The 25,542-nt window shown below is 48.3% G+C and overlaps 1 protein-coding gene across 2 annotated transcripts in view; it reads left to right on the top strand.

Moving 5' to 3' along the window:
• Positions 1–11,575: 11,575 nt before the first annotated feature.
• The window catches only part of EPN2 (epsin 2), a 41,241-nt gene continuing 27,274 nt past the window's right edge, over positions 11,576–25,542 (top strand). For both annotated transcript variants that reach the window (XM_058035511.1, XM_058035510.1), the window contains exon 1: positions 11,576–11,683. The gene's annotated coding sequence lies outside the window, so the exon portion shown is untranslated. The remainder of the gene's footprint in view (positions 11,684–25,542) is intronic.

Here is a 25,542-nt window from a genome sequence, read left to right as displayed (position 1 = left end):
CTGGGAATGCCCTCGTGAGTCCTCAGAATCCATTCTGAGGCAGCTGAAGCATGAAACTCCCCTGTGCAGCAGGGAGGTGCAGAGGGTCCCAGCACCACTTTGATTGGCACAGGACACAATGAAAAGGGTCCCTTGAAGAGGGAGCTCCAAAGTGGGAGCTCCTTTCAGTGGGAGCTCCAAGGCAGCGGGCAGGAGGCTGGGATTGGGGTGTGGGGGCTGTTTGCTGTCGCTGTTTGCCCTGGGCTGGAGGAGGAACCACCCATGCCAGGGGATCTCCGCTCTCCCGCTGAAGGGAACCGGGAGTTTGGGCACATCCAGGCTCAGCCTGAACGGGTGCCAAGAATCTCCCCCTCATCGGGGAGCATCTGTTATTTTTCTAGGAATCAAAAAGAAAATCCCACCGCAGAAGGCTGCGCCGTGTGCGTAGGTGAGGGGACTGTGCTGTCACCCTGCTGTCACCGCTGCGGCTCCCGGGAAAAACAACACAAAATAAATGTGGGGAGGAATTGAGAACGATCGCTGGCTGCCGGTGACTGAGCTCGCCACCGGGGCAGCCACATTTCGGTTCCTCCTCAGGGCTGGCTGGTTGGTTAACAAAGAAGTTATTAATAACCAATTAAGGCACAGCTCACGTCATGCCTTCCTCTGGGAGTGTGGCAAGAGCGGCCTGGTTCCTCCTTCGGCTCCGTACCCACCCTGCTGCTTTGGGGGGACATTCGGGCAGGTGTCCCCTCCCTGCAGGGCTGCTGGGGATGGGGATGTGCCCAGGTGGCACCTCCAGGGCCATGGTGACACCTCCGGGGCTGTGGTGGGAGAGGAATTTGACCTGAGGCTGGGGCATGGTGTGGGAGAGGAATTTGGCAGGAATTTGGGCAGTGCCAGCGCAGGTGGTGCCAGCCGTGGGGACACGGAGGGAGGAGGAGGAGGAGGAAGGTCCCTGCTGGCCGGTGATGAGCACGGTGCCACATCCCGGATGCGCAGAGAATCCGGGCACTGTGCTGCTCCTGAAGCCGCCTATTCAGGGCATGGATGGCAGCACAAGAGGGAGGAAGCGGAGGGAACAGGGAGCACTGAGGGCCTCTGTGTGCGGCAGGACGGATGCAGGTGCAGCTGTGCATTCCCCGGATGCTCCACGCTGCCCTTTCTGCTGGGGATGCACTCGGAGTCCCCCAGAGTCCCCAGCCATGTTGTCGCTCTGATTTATTCCTCTTGCCACGCTCTCCAGTGCTGCCTTTATTTATTTTTTTCCCCCTGTAGGTCTGTGTGGATTCTCTGAAGTGTCACCCAGGGCTGGGCTGTCCCTCATTGCTCTGACCTGTCTCCTCTCCTCAGCTGAGGAGCTGCAGGAAATGTTTTAGTAATTAGGTAGCTGTGAAAGCTCTGCCCAGCCTGTCATCAGCTGGGGCTGAAATCAGCCCCAAAGGATCCATGGGAGCATCCACACACGTGGCCATGCCTGTCCCAGCCCACACCCTGCTGCTCCCTTTGGAAAACCGAGCAGAATAAAGCTGCAGCTCTGCTGGCAGAGCCCTCTCAGGGCACTTTTGCTCAGTGGTGATTTTCACCTGTGCAAGGCAAGAGGAAAAACTGAGTGCAGGTTTTTTAGGAAGCCACAATAAAACTGATGGATTCCTCCCAGGGGCTGTGTTGGGCTGTGATTTCTGACACATCAGCTGTGGCAATCCAGGGTAATTTCACTGAAGCCCGTGTGTAAATGAGAGCAGGATGTGGCCCGTGTTGAAGGAACACTGCCCAGGGGGCTGCTCCAAGATGTGTGCTCTTGCTTTCTGCTCTCTTAGCAAATGCAGCACTCCTAGGAGGCAATTCTGCATCTTAAATAGAAAGCCAAGGTACTGCTTTCTCTTGAAGCATTCCTGTAGAGCTGGAAACAGCATTTGCTTCAATGGAAGAGTTTGAGATCCCCAGGAAAATGGGGGCCTGAGCCCCCTCCCTGTGAAGCTGATGGCAAAGGAGCAGCATTGCTGTGACAGGGCTCATGATGTAAGGCACCAGCATTAGCACAGGTAATAGAAACCCTCCCCATGTAGGTGTGCTTGGCACAAGATGCACTTGCAGTAGCAGGCAAGGCATTTGGCAAAATGCTGTAAAATATCTGTTTCTGCACCGTGTTCCTCTCAGCATCTGAAATGCAGATTTGTCATCTTCCTTCCTCCTTCCTCCCCTCTCTTCCTCTCCCAGGCTGAAAGAGGAACTCTGGGTTTTGCTGCTGGTTTTTGGGCTTTGCTTGGGAGGGGCTGGTGGTCACCACAGGCTGGGCAGCTCGTGATGAGGTGGCAGCAGGACCCAGTGGTGTGCTGTGTCCTTTTGTCACATTAATGCCACATGGTGATGTCCTGCTGTGCTGGAGACACAGCCCTGCTGCACAAATTGGGATTTCAGTGCCATTTCATGTCAGGGAGGGTCAGGTTGGATATTAGGAAAAGGTTCTTCCCCCAGAGGGTGTTTGGGCACTGCCCAGGCTCCCCAGGGAATGGGCACAGCCCCAAGGCTGCCAGAGCTCCAGGAGGGTTTGAATTGCCCCAGGCACAGGGTGGGATTGTTGGGGTGTCTGTGCAGGGCCAGGAGCTGGATCAGTGATCCCTGTGTGACCCAACCCAGCATAATTCAGCCTCTGGCATTGCCACGGGGCACAGGATGCCCTGGGAGGGCTCAGATGAGCAACAGGGGCAAGAGTTTGATCGTGGGCAAGCTCCAGCTCCAAGTGGAAGGGGCAGTGTGGAGGATGAGGTGGCTGGAGGAGCTCAAGAACCTCTGGAGCAACAGGAACAGTCTGGACTGGGCACAAAGGACTGGAATCACTCATGGGAGACCCTCAAAAACATCTTGGGAAGGGGCTACAGCCTCTCTCCTATGTCTTCTCCCTCTGGAAACCAGATTAGCACAAATTCTCTATCCCAGCCTGATGCCTGCTTGCTGCTCCCTCAGCTGGGATCAGGCATGCAGCCTCCAGTGGTTTGCAGCTGTGCTGTTCTTGGCTCCCCAGGGCAGAGACAGCTCAGGAAATCAGTTTAGCATATGTTTAAATCTCCCTGAGCACCTCTGGGTGCAGAAGGCTTAGGGAATGTGCCAAGTGTCTGCAAGGCTCAGGGGAGGCTTTAGGCTTGAGGGTGCTAGTCCATGGAGAGGCTGGGGAAAGGAAAGGAGATTTTGGGAGAAACCCAGGAGAGTGAGGCAAACAGCACGTGGGTGCTGCTCCTGGCCTCTGCTCTGAAGGATGGTAAACATGAAGGGCTGGAGCTGGGAGCCAACGTGTGGGAAGATAAGAACAACCATCCTGCTCAAAACCAGGTGTCCAGTCCAAAATCTGAGTGCTGGCAGTGTTTGTAGCAAATGTTTGAGGATACAACTGGAGAGGGACTTTTCACGAGGGTGTGTAGTGATAGGATCTGGGGGAATGGCCTTAAACTGAAGGAGGGCAGGGTTAGATTAGTTATTAGGAGGAAATTCTTCCCTGTGAGGGTGGTGAAGCCCTGGCAGAGGTTGCCCAGAGCAGCTGGGCTGCTCCATCCCTGGAGTTGTCCAAGGCCAGGCTGGATGGGGCTTGGAGCACCCTGGGACAGTGGAAGGTGTCCCTGGCCATGGGTGAGGGTTTGCAACTGGATGATCTTTAAGGTCCCTTCCTACCCAGACCAGTCTGTGATCCTCTGATAAGAGGAATAAGTGAGCGAGCAGACAGAATTCCATGCTGTGCTCTTCTCCTTGGATTCAGCAATTCCGGGCACCTCCCAAACTGGAGCTGTGGCTGCAAGATGCATCTTGAAAGAGGCACCCTTGAGTGGCAGCATCTCCAGCTCCCTGCCTTCCCCCAGGCTCTGATCTCAGAGCAAAACAAGAGCTCCTGCCCTGCCTGCAGGGAAGGCACGGGAGTCTCACGTTCCTCCCTCAAGTGCAGGCTGGAAAAGCTGATGCAGACACGCTCTGGAGCTGTAATGAAGAGCAGAGCACAGTGTGCTCGTGTGGAAGTGCCTGTCAGTTTTCATTTAAGGGTCAGCTGGTGGCTTCTTGGAGGAAATGGCCTGCAGAGCCCAGCCCTTCCTCCCCAAGTGCTGGAGATCCTGCTGAGTGCAGAGAACTTCTCAGCTGAGCTGTGCAGGTGCCACAAACCCTTCTTCCAGCCCGCTGGTGACACACGAGGGGGTTTCATGACATCAGGCATTTTGGGCTTCTTTAGTTTTCACCCTCCTGCGTTGGATTATTCAGCTGATATTTCACCAAAGGCCACTTTCAGTACTGCTAAAAGGTTGTGGTTGTGCATGGTTTGCGCCCCATGCCCCTCCCAAAATGCTCTGAGTGACGTGGAAGCATCTTGAGGGACAGAGGAAACTTGCTGTCTGTAGCAACTTGCTCTGCAGTTATTTTTGGTTGAGGTTATTGTGGTTTGTGTCCCAGAAAAGATGGGGCTGTGCACAGCCAGTTCCCAGCAGCGCTGGTGCTTGCCTCTCACCTTTTCCTCTCAGAGATGGCTGATTTCTAAAAATCAGAAGGCAACAGACCCCTCTGACTTCCTCTGGTGCTCACAGGGTCAGGGAGCAATCCTGTATTTCTCCATCTCAGTCCAGAAGAATGTGGAAGCTCGTAGGAGTATTAATTACAGCCAATTATAACCTGCTTGACTGGCTGAGGTACTCAAATGGCTCCTGAGACTTGCTGTTGTTGAAGAGGAACATTTTTCCTTCCACCAGGTTTTTCAGGAGCTCAGAGCAGGGCTGATCCCTGGGGCAGCTTGGCTGGGTTGTGTTAGGATTGAACACTGGATTTCTGGAGGAATTCTTGCCTGCAGTGCTGTGCAGTTTGTTTGCCTTGTGGAGTCCTGATGGCTTGTCATGAATCCTTTCCAGCCCAGCTGGTGAATTTTTTTAATCTGCTTGTTTATCACACAGGGACCATGTATTTACAGCTCTGCAGCATTGTTTAGGGTTTTTTACAGAGTGAAAGTTCCTGGGAAGCCCTGTTGAGTATGAGACGGGGCAGCAGGGACAAGTTTGGAGTCACAACCGTGCATGCAGATATGAAAGTTTCGACTGGCTCTGTGAGCCTGGGAATGGAGGAAGTTACTTGCAGAAGTGGGAATCAGAAACCCAGAAACTGGGCCAACCAACTAAGGGGCTGGCTGGATGCTGTGCAAACACAAACCAAACAGCTCTCAGCTTTCCTCTGTCAAGGGGAAAAGCTACCAGCTTGTCAGTGATGGGCACTGAGCTGTAATCCAGGGATGTGGCAGCACTGTTCCAGCCTCTCTGTTTAAAGGACACAAAATACCTGCAGCTTCCAGTACTTGCTCTGCTTTGGGGGCCACATCTTTGTGTCTGAGAGCAAAGCTCTGAAATTTGACCCAGACTGGCTGTAGCTGTGCAGGGTTGGAGCTGAGGTGGCTTTGCAGGCATTGGGAGCAGAGCACTCATGAAGGAAGCTCCAGCTGTCCCCATGATGCCCCAAATCTCTGTGAGCACCCCAGTGTGGTATGATAATGCTGATTTCAGTGTTGGCACCCCTGACTCACCCCAGGTACGGGGTGGATGATTTGCTGCATCTGATTCCTGTGGGGAGGGTGGTACTTTCTGGGGTTTTGTGCTTAGAAATGAAACTCTTTGTGCTGGACCATGTCCTCTGCCAGCAGTGGCCACAGGCTGGGTGCTTGGTAGGTACACATCATTTCCCCCCTCTCCTCTACCAAAGTCTTTTGGCACCCTTTCCAGCCAAAATCCCTGTTCCAGCAGGAGAGAGGAGACCCAAATCCCAGAGGATTCTGCAGAGCCAGGAGCATAACTCCTCACAGCTCCTCAGAGCCAAGCCCACAGGGTGTTTTCCCTCAAGGTTAGAAACAGCTGGGAGGAGTGAGGACAATCCTGGCCACGTGAGGTGAGATCCTTGTGCAACTGCACAGGTCACCCTGCAGTTTGGGAGTGATTATGGAGCCTCTATCAGTGTGAGGATGGGCCTGGGGCAAAAGGGAGGGGCTGCCTCTCCGGGTGACATTCTTTGGGTGGCAGCAGGAATCCTGACGGGAGATGATGTCCATCAGCTCCATCCTGGCAGGAAGTGCTCTTGTTGTGACAAGGAAGAAGTCAAGAGGGGTAGAACAAACTGTACCAAGCAAAAGGGAATGCTTACAGGCTCTGCCTCGGTTTCTTGCTTTGGGGAGCCAGATGGTAACAATAAATGAGCCTGACTTTGCTGGGCCTGAGTCTGCCGCTCCAAACTGTGCAGATGGTCCTAATGGGTGAGTGCTCCCAGCCTGGAAACAAGCAGCAGATCCAGGCTCTTCAGGTCAAATGTGTTCCTTGTGTCCTATAAACCCAGAAAAATACCTCCTCAGCAGTTGTTGTGGCCTTGCATGGCCCTGTCCTCTCTTTTGTGCTGATGTGGGTGCTGATCTGAGCCTCTGGTGAGCTGGTTCAGGGAGCTGAACTGGCTGAGAAGCAGCACTCCCCCCAAAAAAGTGATTAATCTCCACCACAGGTGGTATAAGCTGGTGCTGGTGGCAGGGAGGGGTGGTGGAGGAAGGGCAGGAACCACAACAACCGCAACACCCTGACTTAGGTCCATTAAAACTTGTGGAATTTCACCCCGAGGCTTCAGTGGGATTTAATGTAAGCAGCACAGTAGGCCCCTGGCTTCTTGCTGAGGCATGGGAGAAACTGCACCTCCTGAGCAGTAAGGAGAAAGGAATGAGGGAAGGTGCCCACAGATGAGAACAGCTCCAGCTTCTAAAGAAACACAACACTCAGTAATTACTAGAACTAAGCACATTCAAACGTCACTGCCTCTTGCACTGTCAGAGCACATTCATTTTGAGAAAATCAGAATGTGCTGGGCTTGCATTCTCCCTTCTCTTTTCATGAATCTGCCAACGTGTTCAGAAAAGGTCTGGTTTGAATACCCATATTAGAGGTGTATTAATTTTGAACTTGTCAAAAGGAATATTTGCATTGGAAACAGTTCTGCAAGTTTGTCTGCATCACGAAGGGAACGAGCCCCCTCCTGCTGGCTCTGTTCTGATTAGCTTGGGTTGCTTCCAGCTGAACTCAGGCACAGGCTCACTGGGCTCTACTCTCCCATCCTTCTGCTTCTCTCTCTTATTTAAAGATGCTTGAAAAAGCCAGGCTAAATATGATGGGAGCTAAACTCTTATTTTGGTTCTCCTCGCTTTGTAGACAAACCCTGCAAGTGTGGAAGGGCTGCAGACCCTGTGGATCCCTGTGTCTAATTGAAGCAGACAAGACTGTAACTCAGACTTTGCATATTTCAATGAAATATTCATGAATCCAGGAGAGAATAACCCGGGGTGAACATCAAGTTGTATAATCTGAATATATTCTCTATAACTGTCAGCAACACGCAGACAGCTCAGAAAATTCCGGGGAGGGTCTGCGCTGGTTGAGAAACATCTCGCTGCTTTGGCTCTGAGGACAATGATGATTGTGTTTGCCCAGACTATTTAATTAGCAGATTTCCCAAATTGGGCTCTCAGGGACTCAAGTCCCCATTTACCCCATGTGGAAGCATGTGGCTTCCCGGGAAGGCTGGGAAGCTCCAGCTGCCACTGGAGTGGAGGTGCCCAAGCAGGCAGCTCCTCACTTGGCTGTTTAATCCAGGCTGAAGAGCTGAACATTAAACACACCTTCATTAGATGATGCTCGTCTCTATTTCTGCATTGATTCCTCTGAAGACCTGCAGGTTAGGAGTGGGAAGGGAAATCAGTAATGGAGCAAAATGACTGTGATTTAGAGATTGGATTGCAGGCAGCCAGGGCCATGCATCAGGATAATGAGATTCAGTCTTGTTTGCTTACAAGCACTGGAGACAGAAGCAGAAAATGTGATCCACCAAGCCAGCTCTCAGGAAATGAGGAACAATAGAGTGAGGAAATCAAATTTCAAACGGCAGGGATATATTTATCGAGTTTTCCTTGGGATTTCTGCAGAGCTTTGGGGCGTTCTCTGGGCAGTGTTTTTTCGGGCAGCTGACATATGGCAGGAGGATTAGATCACTGCAAAGCACCGTTGGTTCTGACCTATTTGTTAATGCGGGGCTGGGGTCAGCGGCAAGGGACAAATGCACTTGTCACTGTTTGGGGCTTTTCAAGTGCTGCCCCTGTTGTCCCTCACACCGTGGCCAGACATTTGGAGCAAACTCATTAGCTAATTAGTGCTGTGCTCAGCCCCACGTGGGCGATATTCCCATTATGGCTGTGGAACAGGCCCTCCTGAGGCTCCCTGGCAGCTGCTCTTCCCTAGGTTAGCTGGGGGAGGATGTGCCTTCCTCATCGTCTCTGGGTGAGCCTCCTGCATTCCAGACATCCCATTCCTTATCCTCCTGCTCCTTATCCTCCTGCTCCTTGCCTACTCCCACTCGCTGGGGCCACTGCCACCAGCTCGTCTCTGGTGACCAGTGACAGGACCCAAGGGCATGGTGTGAAGCTGTGCCAGGAAAGTTTAGGTTTTCAGGAAAAGGGTTTTCACTCAGAGGGTGCTGGGGCACTGGGCAGGTTCCCCAGGGAATGGTCATGGCATCAAGGCTGTCAGAGCTCCAGGAGTGTTTGGACAATGCTCTCAGGGACATGGTGGGATTTACAGAATCACAGAACAGTTTGGGTTGGGAGGGATCTCAAAACCCCTCCAGTTCCACCCCTGCCATGGCAGGGACACCTTCCACTATGCCAGGTTGCTCCAAGCCCTGTCCAACCTGGCCTTGGACACTTCCAGCGATGTGGCAGCCACAGCTTCTCTGGGCAGCTTGGTCTAGTGAAAGGTGTCCCTAACCTTGGTGTTGGATTTGATGCTCCCTGTGAGTCCCTTCCATATGCTGAGGATATCCTGGGAGTCTGTGAGCTGCCTTCTCCATGTGGATTGCTCTGCTGGTTATCAGGGTGGTGCCCCAGCTCCTGGTGCCCATCTCAGACTGCAGATTGTGGCCTTGGACTCTGTTCTGCCAACACAGCTGAAATGTTGTGGGCTGGGAAGGATCAGAGATGGCTCAGGTCAAGATCCAGGTCCAGCCTGCTCCAGGGAGCGATGGGGCAGGGCTGCAGTGGGAAGTGTTTTGCACCAGCTCCTGCCTTTGAAATCAGGACAAATGCAGTGACCTCCTGTTGCTAATAGGAAACAAGAGCCATAAATCCACTGCCATGAGTCTGCTCAGGGGCCACCAGGAGGGAACATCCCTGTGCAGCTTGGGCAGAGCTCTGCTGGTGCAGCTCTACCACTCATGTACTGCCCAGGGCACCAGGAAAACTGCACTTCAAGGCATTAGCACTGATATAATAATCAAAAAATAAGTGATTTTACTTGGCTGGTTTGTTTTACTTGCACTAAGGGGCTTGATCTGGTTGATAGTGAAGCGTTTTTTTGGTGGAAGTGTGCCAGCTGCAGGAGGTTTTTGCTGGGTTTGCTGATTTGCACACTTAATGATGTAGACAGACACCTGGGATGGAGCTGGGAATGGAGAGGAAGCTGCCTCCTGCTCTGGAGAGCTGTCTGCCCAGATCTGGAAGGAACACAGGCAGGAAAGAAGGCAACAGGAACAATCCTGTTCTTCCCATTTTATTTTAACCAAGAGTTTTCTTCTCCTCCTTTAGAGCTGTCAGCACCTGATCATTAGGATTAATGAATGTGCACAGAAACATTGGGTTTCCATCATTGCTGTTTTCTTGCAAAGAAAAGGGGGAAGTATTCTTTCAGCTCCTGCTGATACCATCAGATGTGTGCTGATCCCTTATTTTTTTTCACCCAGAATTTAATCCTGCCTAGCTCAAGGTTAACAGCTAAGCCAGAATCACAGCTTGCTGCAGAAGATTCGGAGCTTCCCAGCTCCCAGATGGTGTTCAAGGCATTGGAATGTGCAGCATTTCTAAACAAGTTGCTTTTAATGCAGCTCACCCGGCGTTTCACTGCAGTCCCTGTTCTTCTGTATTTAAACCTCAAATCTGTGGCAGATTTCATAGTGGCTCCATGGGAGGAAGGGCTGGGCTGTAAGTGGTGGATGCTCCATCCATGGAGGTTTCCAAGGCCAGGTTGGATGGGTTTTGGAGCAGCCTGGGACAGTGGGAGGTGTCCCTGTCAGGTTTGGAATGAGATGATTTTTAAGGTCCCTTCCCAAACCACTGTGGGATTTGATGAAGTTTGCAGCACTCAGCCTGACCTTCCTTTCACTTAAAAGCAGTGACTCATAAACTGGATTTTGCTCCACATTTCTGTTTTCCTATGATTTTGTAAGGCACGATTCCTCAGGAATTGGGGTTTTAAATAACCAGCAGCAGATCCAAGCAGAGCTCTGCTCTCCAGCTTCTCCCCTGGCCCACACCAATCCCGACTGTCTCCTGAGCAGCCGCGTCCCATTTCCTTGAATTGTCTCCTGGTTTTAAGATGGGAACAAATATATTCAGGGAGGACTACAATGGGAGCAGAGCCCTCCTCCAGCCGTGTGCCGGACACAGGTTTAGTCATTATCCCGAGGGGAAGGACGTGTGCTCTGACCCACCCAGACCCTCCTGCCATGTTCCTGCCTCTGTGTCCCTGCTGGGCTCCCCTTCATCACCCAGCATGGTGACCCAATCCACAAATGTCTCCATAAAGTGTCCCCTTAGCCAAAAATGTGGTTATTTTATATTGGCATCTGCAGTGGGAGTATCTGTGCTGCGTGAGGCAATGGGAGCTGTGCCAGGGAGGTTCAGGTGGGACATTGGGAGAGATTTTCTCATAGAAAGAGTGAATAAATATTGGAATGGGCTGCCCAAGGATGTGGAGGAGTCATTGGCCCTGGAGGTGTTTAAGGAAAGGCTGGATGTGGCACTCAGTGCCACGGTCTAGTTGACAGGGGGGTGTTTGGCCACAAGTTGGGGCTTAATCATCTCCGATCTTTTCCAAACGAATTCATTCTATGATTCTGCTTTGGGGGCTGCCAGCCCACACTGGACCTCGATTTTTGGGGGGCTATCCGCTCCTGAAATCAGTTTCTCCTGGGCGCCATGAGTGTGGAGGGGGAGTGTGCTCCCCAAGCCTTCTCCTTCCATCAAAACCAGCCCCAGACCTGCTTTAAAGTGTACCCTGATCCATAAATGTGGTTATTTTGTACTGATAATAATTAATTCGTATTTTTCGTCCCTGGATTTTGGGGGATCTCTAGCCCTGAACTCAGTTCCTCCTGGGCTCTGTGAGCATACAGGGGGATCCCCAAGCGCCCTCCTTCCATCAAACCCAGCCCCGCACCCTCCCTAAAGCGTTCCCTGGCCCATAAATGTAGTTATTTTGTAATGACAGAGTTGTTTTGTATTATTTCACACAGGTTTTTTGGGGGACTCCTGAGGAGTTTCCCCAGGCGCTCTCCCGTCCAACGTCGCCCGTGCCCGGGGGCCGATCCTGCCTCGCTCCGCGCTGGCGCCGAGTCCGGCTGCGGGGAGCCGCGCCAGGAGGGAGGGAGGAAGGAAGGGAAGAGGGAGGGAAGGAGGGGAAAAGGGAGGGAAGGAGGGGACGGGCAGCGCCGCGTCCCCCCCGCCCTCAGCGCGGCCGCGCCTCGGGGCCGCGCGCGGCCGCCGGTTCCGCCTCCTCCGCCGCCTCCCCGCGGCCGCCGCCGCCATGTTGGATGGTGCGTGTGGGTGTCAAGCGCAGCCCGCGGCCGCCGGGCACCGGGACACCGGGACACCGCGCCCGCCCCGCGCCCGCAGGTCAGCGCGGCTCCCGCGGGCCGCGGGACGGGACGGGGGGGAACGGGCGGGCGGCCCCCGCAGCGCCGCCTTTCCCCTCGGCGGGGCGCGGGGTGGGCGCGGGAAGGGCCCCCGGGGGTCCCCGCGGGGAGGGCGCGGGGCCGCGGTCGCCTTTGTTGTCGCCGGTGGGTGGCTGGGCGGGCGGCGGCGGGGACGAGCCGGGCCCCCGCGGCCCCGGCTTCGGGCCTGGCTCCCGATGGGCCTCCCGGGGCTGCGGGGGATGGCGGGGCCTGCGGGCTCGGGGGGCTCCCGGCGGCGGCGGCGCTGGGGCGGGGGGGCTCCGATCCGCCCGGTCCGACCCCCGCCCGGCGTTGTTCACCTCCATCGTGGCGGGGCCGGGAGTATTTTATTGTATTTTCAGTGATATCGTTGTTTGGGAGATGTGTGCTAATGCTTTTAATGATTTTTAAGGGTCTGTTTTATATAGGGGGCTTGGACTAGATGATCTCTAGAGGTCCCTTTCAACCCTAATAATTCTGTGATTCTGTAATATTCTCTCTCTGTCCCTATATATATTTACACCGATACATACTTATATTTATATATATTTTAAATTTTTTACCTGCAGTACCTGTGATGCTAGAGATTAGGGTTGGGTAGTGAGCGAGCTGTATTACATTATTGCTGTGAAATGTATTGAAACAGTAATTATCACAGGCTGCCCGCAATGGAAGTCCCCTATTTTAAAGCCGTAAGGCTTTAATGTAAATGTTAAAATATTCATGTTAAGATTCAAAGCTCTAAGGCTTTAAAACTGGTAGCGTTTGGTCTCAGTTTTATGGGTGTGTAATGCTTCCCCCTCCCCCTTCTCAAGTACGGTATACTGATCTGAAAAGCCAAGTGAGATTTTAAATTCACAGCAGTTGGACATATTTCTTGTTCTCATCTATTAAGAAAATAACCTGAATTATCTACATGCTCATCCATTTTCAACAGGAGGCCTAAAAGACTTGTTAGGATTGTGAAGCTGTTGCGGATGTTACGGGCTGTAGAGTCTGACTTGAGGAGTTCAGAATGCAAATCAGGCCACGAGATTAAGTTTTATTATTCTCTCCACTGAAATGCTTGTTTTATGGTAACACAGAACTCTTGCATAATTCCAGTGTGTTGCTGTGTTTTGTGAGACACAAGGTCATAGGAAATTGTATTGTTGGGGTGTGAAATGTGGGATGAATGATTTTTTAAAATCAGAAATATATTGTAATGGTATCTTTAGCAAAATGCAGCCTGTTTAGGAGTTACTTCTAAATATGTTTGTCTTGGCTGATTCTCAGATGTGTTATTTTTGAACAAACTCAAGTGTAGAGTTTTATTGGGAGGAATCAAAACTTTTGATAAATTTGCCTTTATGGACTCCAAGTAATGGTAAACTAGCTTGACAGAATTTCAGAGATAAACTTCCCCACATTAAATATTTAACCATGTTATCAAAAATTATCAAGCAGAAATGACCCATGAGTGTGCATTCCTGAAGGCGGATTCTGATAAGACCAAATTGACTGTGGGCTCCATTTGAGGAAGTTTGACTTGGGGGTGCTGGTGGTAACTTCCTCTATTCCATGAAGTTACTCTGCAACATTTCACCTGTGTCACAACAGCTCTCTGACACAGCAGCTTGACTTGTACATCTGCTGAGGAATGGAAATTGTTATCAGCCTTTGGGAAATGCAGGGCAGCGCTCCCAGGATCTTTGAATCCCAGAATGGGTTGGGTTGGGTTGGACCTCAAAGCTCATCCAGTCCCACCCTGCTATGGCAGGGACGCCTTCCACTATCCCAGGTTTTTCCAAAAAATGGTTCAGCCTGGCCTTGGGCACCTCCAGGGATCCAGGGGTGGCCACAGCTTCTCTGGGGACCTCTGCCAGGGCCTCCCCACCTTCCCAGGGAGGAATTCCTGCCCAATATCCCATCCAGTGCTGCTCTCTGGCAGTGGGAAGCTGTTCCCCCTTGGCCTGTCACTCCAAGCCCTTGTAAATAAATATTCTCTCTCCATGGACTTCTGAGAAAAAGCAGACTTGTTCCCTAGGTAGAAGCTGAGCAGTGGTGGGTAATATTTGGGTTATAAAAATGCTGTTTATGAGTTACCTGATGGGTGTGGAAGGACCAGAGGAGAGAGCCCTGACTGTCACATAGCCTGGCTGGTGATGTTCATGTTGGTTTTCACTTGCATTATTCTACAGTCACATTTAATGAAGGGTTCACAAACATATGATGTCCAGTGTAATGCAGGCAGCAGAAATGAATTGAGCTTGCACTGACCACATCATTATTTACATAACTGGTTAATCATGCTAGTTTTGTTCCAGCTGTCAGCCATTTGATTGCTTTAAAACTTGGAGCTTTTAAGAAGCCTCAAATCTTGGATCACTGCTGGGAAATGCCAAAGGCCTAATTTGTTACTTCATAAAAATGCTGATAGTCTCTCTTGATACAGAAATCGGGGTTTTGTTTCTGTGGTTGTTGTTTTTTTTTTTGTTTTTCCTTTAGAGAGAGAACAATCATTAAATGATAATCAGTTTAGGGGAAATACATTAAAGAGTAGTTATGATGTTCCTGGTCTTGCTTTTCTTAGGTCTCCTACGTGGGATGGGGAAATGACTCTGGCTTTTGCCTGGTGTAGAGGAATATAAGTTACTCTAATACCTTTCTTTAATGACTGGTACTCAGGAAGCAACTTCCCAGTCTTGCAGGGCCATATTTGCAGAGTGCTAAAGTGTCCCTTGGGATGTTGCTAATAGAAAATGAAATGTGCCTGCTTTGTAGGAACGCCTGTAATGTTCTTTTCCCACTTTGCCTCGCTCTGATCTGTGCAGGGAAAATATCGAAACGTACCAGCATCCTGCTGGCTTAAGTGCTTCAAAGAACAGCAGGTTTTTGTGTGTTTCAGTAGCCTGGCTGCTCATTAAGGAGGCAGGAGACTCCATGGAGGAGAACAACATGGATTGCTGTGCTCTGGAATCAAACCTGCCGGGGCTGATTGTGGGTCTGCTGGCGTTGGTGTGCTGCAGGTTTGGTACAGACCCTGAGAAGCCTGAGTTAATCACTTCAGCTGCTTGGTACAGGACTGCTTTCCTGTTCTGTGTGGGGAAGAGAGTTCAGAATGGTTGAATGTGAGTGAGTTCAGAGACTCTGGGCTTCAGGATGGATTTAGAACTCAGTGGCTGTTGGGCTGAGCCTCTCAGTGAGAGGTGCAGCAGGTAGAAAGCTACAGGAAAACTGGTATTCTTTATTTATCATTTCACAAATAACAGTTTTGTCTCTGGTTTCCAAATTTGGGGTTTGCTTCATTTTATGATGCTGCCCCAGTCCATTGATAAAGGTGAAGTTGTTGGGTCAGAAGGTTCTGTGGTGTTTTCTGTAGGTTACCAGTGGTTGTAGGCAGAGTTTAAGGAGAGTAGCTTAAGTCACCAAGATTGGGTTCTGTGTAAATATCTAATAGTGAAGCTTGTATGAATGATGATACTGATTAGAAAATCAGTATAGAAGTACTTTGTGTTTGTTCATTGCACTGGCACTGAGGATGTCTGCAGAATTCAGTTTGTAATTCACTATTGTTCCTTTCTATATGGAAATATAACTTTGAGTTATGCTAGCAAGATGCTTTTCCTCTGTATAGATAATTTTCAGCTCATTTTTCTGGTATGGTTACAAAAATTGAACTTGAATTGATCTCAGAGCCAATACCCCGTGTTACATTAATTGTTAATAGTGTGTCTCTCTGTTTCCTGTCACCCAGGGCTGTTAACATAAATGCCTCTAACCGTGCCTCGAGCTTGTGTTCGAGGTCAGGCTGGGCTGTTCACGCCTCCTGTGCCTTGGCTTGCCCTGTGCAGGTGGGGTGGGAGCTCAGGCTCGGACAGGTCCCCGCTGGCAGGGGGAGTGCAGCTGCCTCTGGGTGAAACCAGCCCAGCCCAGGCCTGGCTGCAGCTCCACCTTGCAGGCTCCCTTATCTGTGTGCGGTGCTGGAGGTGGCTGGGGAGGTTTGAAGGAGTCTCAAACACACTCTTGTTTTGTTGTTGTGATCCATACAAATTGTTTTCAAGGCACGGTTTTCCTTCCACCATCAGAAGTGGAGCTCCCTGAGCTGTCTGGAGTAATTAGCTGAAATTTGTGTGAGAGACCTCTGCAGTTTCCTTCCACCCTGTTCTTGTTCCTTCCTTTCCTTCTACCCTGCTCCTGCCTTTCCTTCCACCTTGTTCCTGTTATTTCCTTTCCTTCCACCCTGCTCCTTCTTTTCCTTCCACCCTAATCTTTCTCCTTCCTTTCTTTCTACCCTGTTCTTGTTCCTTCCTTTTCTTCCACCCTGCCCCTTCTGCTTTTCCTTCCACCCTGCTCCTGTTCCTTCTTTTCCTTCCGCTCTGCTCCTTCTGCTGTCTTTTCTTCCACCCTTGTCCTTCCATTCCTTCCACCCTGCTCCTTCTCCTTCCTTTTCTTCCACCATGTTCCTTCCTTTCCTTCCATCCTGCTCCTTCTCCTGTTTTTCTTTCTACCTTGTCCTGCTCCTTCCTTTCCTTCCACCCTGTTCTTTTCCTTCCCCCCTGCACCTGCCTCTCCTCCCAGAGCTGTTTTACCACAGTTGTTTGCAGTGCCTGAGCCTCTCATGTCACCATACAATAAATCCTAAATGGTCATGAGGTCCAGGAGAGTTTGGAGGGTGGCCCAGGCAGGAGAAGGCCTCTGTGCTGTTTCTCCTGGCTCTTTGAGGCTTTTTTGTTTCTCAGAATGCAGCACTCAGTGAACAATACTCATACAAATTAAGTAATAAATTATTGTTTTGAAAGTTCAAAGCTGCTTATGGGTTTAAAGCCATGCCAGACACCTTAGTTAGAGATGTTTTATGTTCACCCTAGCAGACAGAAATCTGAAGACTCCCTTGCCTTGTTTGCTTTTCAGTATTGCAGGAGTTATGGCCAATTTTGGGGACTGGAGTTTTAGAACAATTTACTGAAATTCATGGTGGAGTCTGGGGGTCATGGCTAAAATTCAGCAGCCAGACACTGATTCAATCTCTCTCCTGTATAACCTCACAGAGACTCCCCTGCCCTTCTGGAGATGTCACTTACATAACATGATGGCTTCTACAATCCACCTGGGAGTTTTCATTATTTAAAAGCAGAAACCCAGGCAGAGCCAGCTCCCTACTTCTGTTGGATGGGTTTGAGTTTTGCCACCAAGAAATGCTACAACAGACCTGGTACCCCTGCTAGGGAAAAATACTAATGATGGCTGGGATGTTCTCTTACATTTTTATCTTTATTCTCCCAAATCATATTAATTTCTAGACTTAACATCAATTTAGTAGTTTCTGAACCTTTGCAAGGGCAATGGTCTTCTCAGAGCTTTGCTAGAACAAAGACATTTTAAGAATCTTAATAGAGAATCGTATAATCTTATTACAACTGCTCCTGTTTAAATCACTTCCTTGTACTTAAATAACAATCTGTCACCAGCTATTTCTTGATTGTAGTTTTTGTCAGTTGCAATTTACCCCCCTCCCTGGTTTGGTTGAAGTTTTTTTCCCCCTGATTGTGCAACCTTTAGGTTGGCAAAGCTCCTTCTTTCTCACACAGTGCCTCTGAGTCCACTGGGAGTAATTGCGTGAGTAAATTGCTCGCTGGTGTAAGAGCTGTGCAGTTCACGAGTAAAACCTTTGTGGGACAAACCCCACTGAAAGAACTGATACAGACAGTTCTGATATTCCTCAGGGGGAGACCAAACCAAATCTTTTTAAAGGTAACTTCTCCCCTGGGATGGCAGCACAAAGAATCCCTCAGACACTTTTCCCTCTAGGTGGGAATTCTGTTCCAGGAGGTTCCTCGTGGGGATGAGCAGACTCCAAGCACCACCTCAGTTTTGTCATTCTGATTTTTATTTATTTCTTTCTTTTTAGTGATGAGGATTTCTTCAGCCAAATCTGTTGACCCAATTGCTGCTGAAGCTGCTTTCCTACTGACTTTCAGCTCTGTTTGGACAGGGATGAGGCTTGTGACAACAGCAGTAAGGCAGAGATGTTTGCTCTAACCTATGAAATCAGCCAGAATTGAAGATCATTAATTAATCCTTATCTGCAGAGCTGTTCTAACATGCCTGTTCTCTGGTGGGGATGGTCAAGCACAGTGTGCTCTGCCACGTGCTGCACGTAAAGGAAAGCTCTGCAGTTGCTAGCTGAAAAACACAACTTGAATATTTTTAATTATTCACTTAATTAATCAGAGAAACACCCTCCCATTTTGTGCCATTGCTGGGTTGTGACTGGTGATGTCTGGTTAGAGGCTCCTGATTACCCTCAATATTCACATCCAGGGAAGATCTGATGCATCTTTAAAATGCCCCTGCCCAGGTATTTAATTATTTGATGAAAACTCTTTCTCTAATGACCACTGGAAAGCACAGACTCCCCTCTGTTGTATTATCTAATGAAATATTTGCCTTCTGAGCCCATCCTGCCTTATTGCAGGAGTTTGATTGCTTCTTGCAGTGTTCTGCTGCTTGCAGTGATTTTTTTTTTGAAGGATGGAATGCTTATTACCTATGAGAAGTGTTACTATATTTTGCTGCTGTTGTTGAGCAGAGTTCATGAAGTTAAACTTTGTCTACCAATTTAGAAGAGTTTCTCAGAAAGTCAAGATAATGCCTCTGTTGGAATGTTTTCAGATAAACAGCATAGGTGATACAGACTGCTTTTCTTAGGAATATACAAATACAGATCAGAAATCAATATTTAGTACTGTAATTTTGGATAATATTTTCAATTTGTGCATAGTTTTAAGGCAGAAATTTCTATCTGCTGCTCAGAAGAACAGCATGACTGTCCTTGCACCAGGCTATGATTGTGGTATTTCATACTTTTTCAGCAAAGCTGCTGCTTTCTGAAGATTTTATTGGTACTTGGGTGACTCCTGTGAAATATATTTATGTTTATATGTTTACTGGTTCTCTTGGGAAGCTTTAATAAGGAAGTAAAATACAGGGATGTTTATAATTGGTTTGACTTGGATTTCAGAATTCTTGTAGAGAAGCTGAAGTATAAAAGCTCCAGCACAGCAAAATCACTTTTAAACTGGTTTATTGCAGAGAAGCACTGAGGTAAATCATCAAAGGATTTTTTAGTCTGCAAAACTGCTTAAGTGTTGTGTTTAAAATTTACAAATCGCTGACCCCTTTGTGAGCCAGACTGAAATGTCTGGCTCTTTTTTACGTTTGACTACCTAGTAATAATCTGCTTTTGCCTGGCCTGCTGCTTTAAACACACTGAGTGCTGCCATTGCCATTTTGGTGTCTGTCTGCCAACCAGTAGAGGCTGTGGATATTTAATTTCATCATAACACAACCATAGGATGCCTCCAGGAGTATTTACATGGCTTTAAAAGTCAGGACGTGTTTTATGCTGGAGATTGGGAATTTTGGGGAGTGCTCTGCTGAAATGGAGAGGAGTGAGGAGCAGCAGGAGAGTTTTGTAGCTTGTCTTTATTATTCTGTTTTTAATTTGCTTTATGGGGGGGTTTGTTCTGCAGGGGATGCTCTGGATCAGGCAGAGTGTGAGCACATCTTTACTCTGGGGGGTGAGGGACCTGTTGGTCTGGGGGGATCCTGGTTTTTGGTGCTGTTTGCTTTCAGGTGTGAGTGCAGGAAACACGCTCCAACATCCTGGATGCAGGAACACTTTTGTTCTCTATGCTCTGTGCAAAATTGTGTCTGGATGCTTTGGCTTCCAGCCAGGCTTTTAATCTCTGCTTTTTTTTGTGTCAGCTTGGATAGTGTATATAATGCTATAGTGCCTTTTCCTGGCCCTGGAAATGCTGATTTTTAGTTTTATTTTAAGAAGGGTTTTCTTTTTTTTTATTTAGAAGAAAAATAAACTTTAAAGGAGGAGGAAAGTCTGTGCTGGTTTGTTTTTTTTTTTTTTTTTTTTTTTTTTTTTTCTGTTTTTGTTGTAGTTTATGCTTTACAGAAAGACCTCAAATGTTCTGTCAGAGCTTTATCTCTTGTCTCACAAATTGAAAGTTTAGAAACGGGGCAGAGGAGCAAGGTGAAGAGGGGTCTCAAGGTAATTTGGAGTGAGAGAAGGGGGAGAATTAAAAACACATTCAGTGCCCATTAATGTGTGAAATGGATGTGCCTTTAGATGCCACAAGGCTTCTTCTTCCATCCAGCTTGACCAGTCTTTTGTCAAAACTTCTATTTTAACTATTTAAATAAAACACGGTGACTTTGGCATTCTCTCCCTGCCTGGGAAAGCCGAGTACGAGAGAATTTAGCCCCGCCTGCCCTTCCATGCTAAACAGATGCAAATCAGAGCCCCCTCCCTCCAGCTCCTGTTCTCTCCTCCTGGCTTTCATTGTTTGGATGAAAGCTGTTCTGGTGCCAACTCCCAGCCCAGAGGGCAGGTGAGAGGAATTAAAAAAATCCCAGATTCCAGCTCGGTGATTAACACAGCGTTTGGAGCTTGTAATGTCATCCTTGCACACAAAACAGAGTCACAGCAGCTTCACAGAGCAGGGGTTTGTCAGAAAGGCAAACATCAAAGTGGCAAGAAAAGAGGAGTTTATTTAAAATATAGCAGAAAGACTTAAAACATTGGTGCTCACCTATGAGAGCTATTAAAAATTAAAGAAGAGCCTTTGAAGGCAAGCATTAAAGATTTAATGGTATTAATTGAATGAAGCCGTGGGAGTTGAGGATATGCAGCCACATGTGTGAGTGTATGTTCTGGGTTAAGGCAGCAGAGTGCTGAGAGCTCAGTTGGCTGTGCTTGCTCTGGAAGGGCTACCTTAACAAACCCTAATTATTCCGGGGTTAATTAGAGACACCATTAGAGCTGAGAGTGTAAACACAAGGAAAGGACTTGGAGAGAAGGAAAAGTGCAGAGCCCACCAGCCTTGGCATCCCTGGGCAGGGCAATGCAGGCAGGCTCCTTCCCAATCTACATTTAAGGATAATTTTGTTTATGTCATTAAGGCTGATTTTTTTTTTTTTCAAGAATAAATTCCTTTTCCTTTGTTGTGAGAGCAGTAACTTAATACTGTTGTGCTCCAGCCACAGGTATGAGCTTTCTTTGGGCAGCTGAACTTCCATGTTACTTGCTAATTATTTTCTTTTAAGACTGGCTGATTTTGGGAGCTTTTTAGCTTTTCTTATGCTTAGAACTTTTGCTGTTGGGGAAACTTCTTGACACAAAAATAAAATCAGAATTCAGTGTGATGTGGAGGGGATTTTGTTGGGTTTTTTTTTCCTTTGCAAATTAAATACTCAATTTAAGGCTTAACATATTTGCACTGTACATTAAAAAGCAGGGAAAAACGAAATCTTTGTATCATTTCTAGGAAGAAAGAGCCCTGAAAGCTCCTTGCAAGGTGGCTTGGCAAGGGGAGGACATGGAGGATTTGATGCTCTGGGAATCCTGGTGTGGAGAGGCACCAGCAGCCCCATGCAGAGGGACACCAGAGCTGAGGGAGATCTCAATAAATTCATTTTTCCTTCTTCAGGGAGGGGAGGGTTGGGTGAGCCCTTCCTGCTGCAGATGTAGTTACCAAATGATTCAGCACAGTGCCCACGGATTGGAGCAATATTGATGAATTCATTACTGCTCCCTGATGGATGTTAATGGGCCAGAATTTCTTCTGTGCATTTGGACTAGGTGGAAAGCTCTTGAAAAAAAAAAAAGAGAGAAAATGGAGTGGGTGAGTTTTTAAGCCACTTTTGTGTTCTGCTTTAAATGGGAATGTTTTTAATGACTTGCATGAAAACAATGGTCAAAACAAGAATCACCAGGCAGCTCTGGGAGGGCCAGGGAGGAGCAGAGCTACAGCAGGGATTTCTTGCATTTTATTCAACATATCCCAAGCCACAATCACTGCTTTGCAAACAGAGGTGGGCATTGCCTTTTCCAGATGGATTCCTTAGGAGATATCTGGAATCCCAAGGCCATGGTCCAGCTGCTGCTTGCAGGGTGTCAGAGCTGAGGGGTAGGAGATGTTCTCAGCAGAGCTGACTGGAAGAAAATGACCTTTAATGAAGGAACAGGCACAGATGCTTTTGAGTAACAAGTCTTTGTCATCCTCTTTGAAACGAACAAGCTGCCTCCCACTCAAATCATTTTCCGTCTAAATATCCAGAATAGATAAAAGAGTAGGTAGAGTTTTACTGCTGGAGGATGGATTCAGAAAACTTGAGGAATTGTTATGCTGACAGCTGAAAATTTCTGTATATCTGCATAGGAGAATGTGGGATTCACTGGCACTTTCAAACCAGTTTATTTCTTCTTAATTCCGCAAAAATCAACAAAATCATAATACAATAATAACAAATATTTTATTTATTACAACAAGGATGACTCTTGTTTTGGGCATGAATGAAGGAATTGGAAAGTTTGAAGCAGAAAAATGAGGCAAGATCCTTATGTCAAATGTGCTCATACTTAAAAAAAAATCTTTAAGTGATTCACTTCCATCAAAGCTGAACTTAAAAGTACAGCTCAGAATCAGGAACTGGGGCACCACAGAAGTTGACCAAAGAGAATTATTTTTATATTATTCATTATTCTTGAGTTCTGTTTCCTGGGAGCCAGAATCCAGTGTAGATCCAGGCTGCTGGTGGCACAGCTGGGACCTCTGCTCTGGAATTGCCCCTGCCAGGGGGAGGTGCTGGACACGTTAGACAGGTCTGAGAGGAAGAGGGAGAGAGGTTTGGGAGGGATTTTGGAAACTGTGGTGTGTGCAGTATGAAAAGATAGGAGGGAGATATGGAGCAGTCAGAGGAAAGCTGAACATTTGGTGTTGCAGGACAGAGCTAAAACTGGGGTGGGAAAAGGGCAGGGTAAGATTTTGTGAAATTTGGTAATTTGGAGAGCGAAAAACCAAATTTCCTCCTGGAGTGTGGAATTGCTTTGTCCCTAGGCAGGAAAAGGAGATTTCCCAGAACCCCAGCCTGCAGTCCTTGCACATTCACCAAGTCCCAAAGCTGAACCATCAACTCCACCTCCAGTTTGAGCTCCCCAGGAGCAGCTTGGCCCTGTGAGCTGTAACTGGAGGCTGCTGGTGAAATGCCTGGTGCTGCCCTTGTTTGGGGTGTTCTTTGGAGTAACTGGGGTGCCCTTGGCAGTAATGGCTTGGGTGTTGTGGTGTGTGACAGCCCCAGCCCTGGCTGTCCCCCTGCCTGCCCTGTGTCGTGTGTGGGGACAGGCACTGGGGCTGTTCCTGCTGTGGGGCAGGGTGGAGAGGCAGGAGCTGGGGAATGCCATCCTCACCTCTCCTCTGAGCAGCAGATCCTGCTCTGGAGCCCTGCCCTTGGGCCAGAACCTTCCTGCAGGGAGGGTTTTGGGATGAGTTTCCTACTTTGCAATCTTACAGCAGTTTATTCCCAGAATTCCACAATGGTTTGGGTTGGAAGGGACCTTAAAGCCCATCCAGTGCCACCCGTGCCATGGCAGGGACACCTTCCCCTGTCCCAGGCTGCTCCAGGCCCCATCCAGCCTGGCCTGGAACATTCCAGGGATCCAGGAGCAGCCCCAGCTTCTCTGGGAGCCTCCCCACCCTCCCAGGGAAGGGTTTTCACCTCAACTCATGGGCAGACAGCTCATGGACCTGAATTTCTGAGGTTTAAAGCAATCTGATGTTTGCTCTGATAGCTGAATTAAGACATTGTGGTGACTTTTCAAGATGATTGTGCAAAATCTGGTGGCTGTGAGGGAAGGCACTTGAAATTTTATGCCGTGAATGGACATTGATGAATGTAAGTAGGATATTAAATCAATCTCTGTTTTCTTTGCAGGCTTGTAGTAGTTTGTGCTGGCAGGAAGCACACTAAATTAAAATGGAAAAAATAGTGTTTGGATGCATGGACAGGTATTTCTTGGCATCTTGTACTTCTTGAACAATCCTTTTCCTTAGAAATCCATATCATAAAATAAAAGTATTAATCCTTCAGCTTCTGCCAGTAGTAACATGGAGAGTTGAAGTGGTTTTGCCCCCTAATCTTTGTCATGGTGAGCATTTGCCTCTGGCCTAGTGAGTGCATTAATGTGGTTTCATGTCTGGTGTGTGTAGGAGGATGGGAGAAACTGCACTTGGTGACGTTTGCTTCATGTTAATAAAAGTGCAAAATCAATTTAGTTAATGAAATCATCAGGTAATTTTAAGTAGCAGGTATCTTCCCAAAATACATCCCCAAAATGTGGAGTCTGAGACATGAGCACACATTTAGGTGAACATGAATTTTAAATATTGCAGTTCTGTAGGAAAACACTGGGGATTAAAGAAGGAAGCTGACATTTATATTTTTTGCAGTTCTTCCTGAGTTCAGGCTGATTTCAGCAGGTGCCTGTCGCCCCATAACAGCCTAAGTGACAAGGCTGGACTTTTCTAATTAGTAATAGATTCTGAGGCACATCCTCTGGCAGGAGTATTGGGTATCCTCTTTCCTTCCAAAAGGAAAATGTGAAAGGAGAGAAGCTCCTTCTGCCCTTAATTGAGTTGAAAATACAATTCAGGTATATTGGGTAAGCTGAATTTATTTCAGGTTGACAAGACACACATTGGGTGGTCTCTCTTTTTTTTTTTTTCTACTCAATTTGTGAGAAAACAGATGAAATGCTTTCCTTGAAGCAGGTAATCCCCAGAGAACAAATTCCTTTAGGGAGTTTGGGGAGGGATTTTCACTGCCCTGTTGGATTAATTTGCATTTGGCATTTCTGCTTCAGTGTGTAATGGCCTGACCTCACCGTGGTGTGTAATTCTGCAATATTCTGATATTCACTGCACACCTGCTGCATGCAGAATAAACTGAGATGTGCCCATGTCAGACAGTGCCCTTTTCCTGACCCAGAGATGGGGTAACTGAGAGGTGTTTTAAAAACTTTTATTCCATTTTCAGTCTCATGAAAAGGGTGAGACAATACAGATGTTATAATTCACACCATCACAATCAGAAGTTAACTGTTTCCTAATTACAATACATTATATTGTATTTTAATGACAGTATAAGGCTTTCTTGGTCTATCAGCTTTAGCCACCCATGCTGTAGATGCTTTAAAGCCAATAATGTAAAACCACCCCTTGTGGGTCCATCTTTCATTTTTCTATTTCTCCAAAGTATTTAGTCTTAAATATAGTCTTAGTATTCTGCAGTCTTTTAGTGTTATCTTATCATAGAAAACCAATCAGCCAATTTAGATTGATCAATAACCTCTTAAACAAAAAAAATTAAATATTCTTTAAAAATTAATAAGTGAACAAATACAAAAAAAAACACATCAAGCCTACAGACATGCAGGTGGCACTGTGGGTGACACCTGACCTGGCTGGAGAAGGAGGAATGTGTTATTTTTAAAGAGCTGTTGTCAAAGCTTGTAATCCTAAAATTAGCTCCTGGTGCAGGTCGGATTTGGGTCGTGGTGGGGATCTGCAGGTCTGGCAGAGCTGTCCCCTGTCCCAGCCCTTCAGGGCACATTTACTGCCCTGCTGGCCACGATTCCAGCTGCAAGGGCCAGGGGGGCTGGGGGTGACAAACCCCACAAAGGACAGGGGAGCTGAGGGGACAAAAACCCCACAAGTGCCAACAGAGCTGGGGGGACAGAACCCCACAAAGGCCAGGGGAGCTGGGGTGACAGAACTCAACGAGTGCCGATGGAGCTGGTGGTGACAAAACCCCACAAAGGACGGGGTAGCTGGGGGTGACAAAACCCCAAAAAGGCTGGTGGAACTGGAGGTGACAAAACCCCACAAGGGCCGGGGGAGCTGGGGGGACAGAACCCCAAAAAGGCTGGTGGAACTGGGGGTGACAAGGCCCCACAAAGGGCAGGGGAGCTGAGGGGACAAAGCCCCT

The sequence above is a fragment of the Melospiza georgiana genome, chromosome 16 (genome assembly GCF_028018845.1).
Source record: "Melospiza georgiana isolate bMelGeo1 chromosome 16, bMelGeo1.pri, whole genome shotgun sequence".
Taxonomy (NCBI): domain Eukaryota; kingdom Metazoa; phylum Chordata; class Aves; order Passeriformes; family Passerellidae; genus Melospiza; species Melospiza georgiana.
This window is presented reverse-complemented; position numbering and strand designations above follow the sequence as displayed.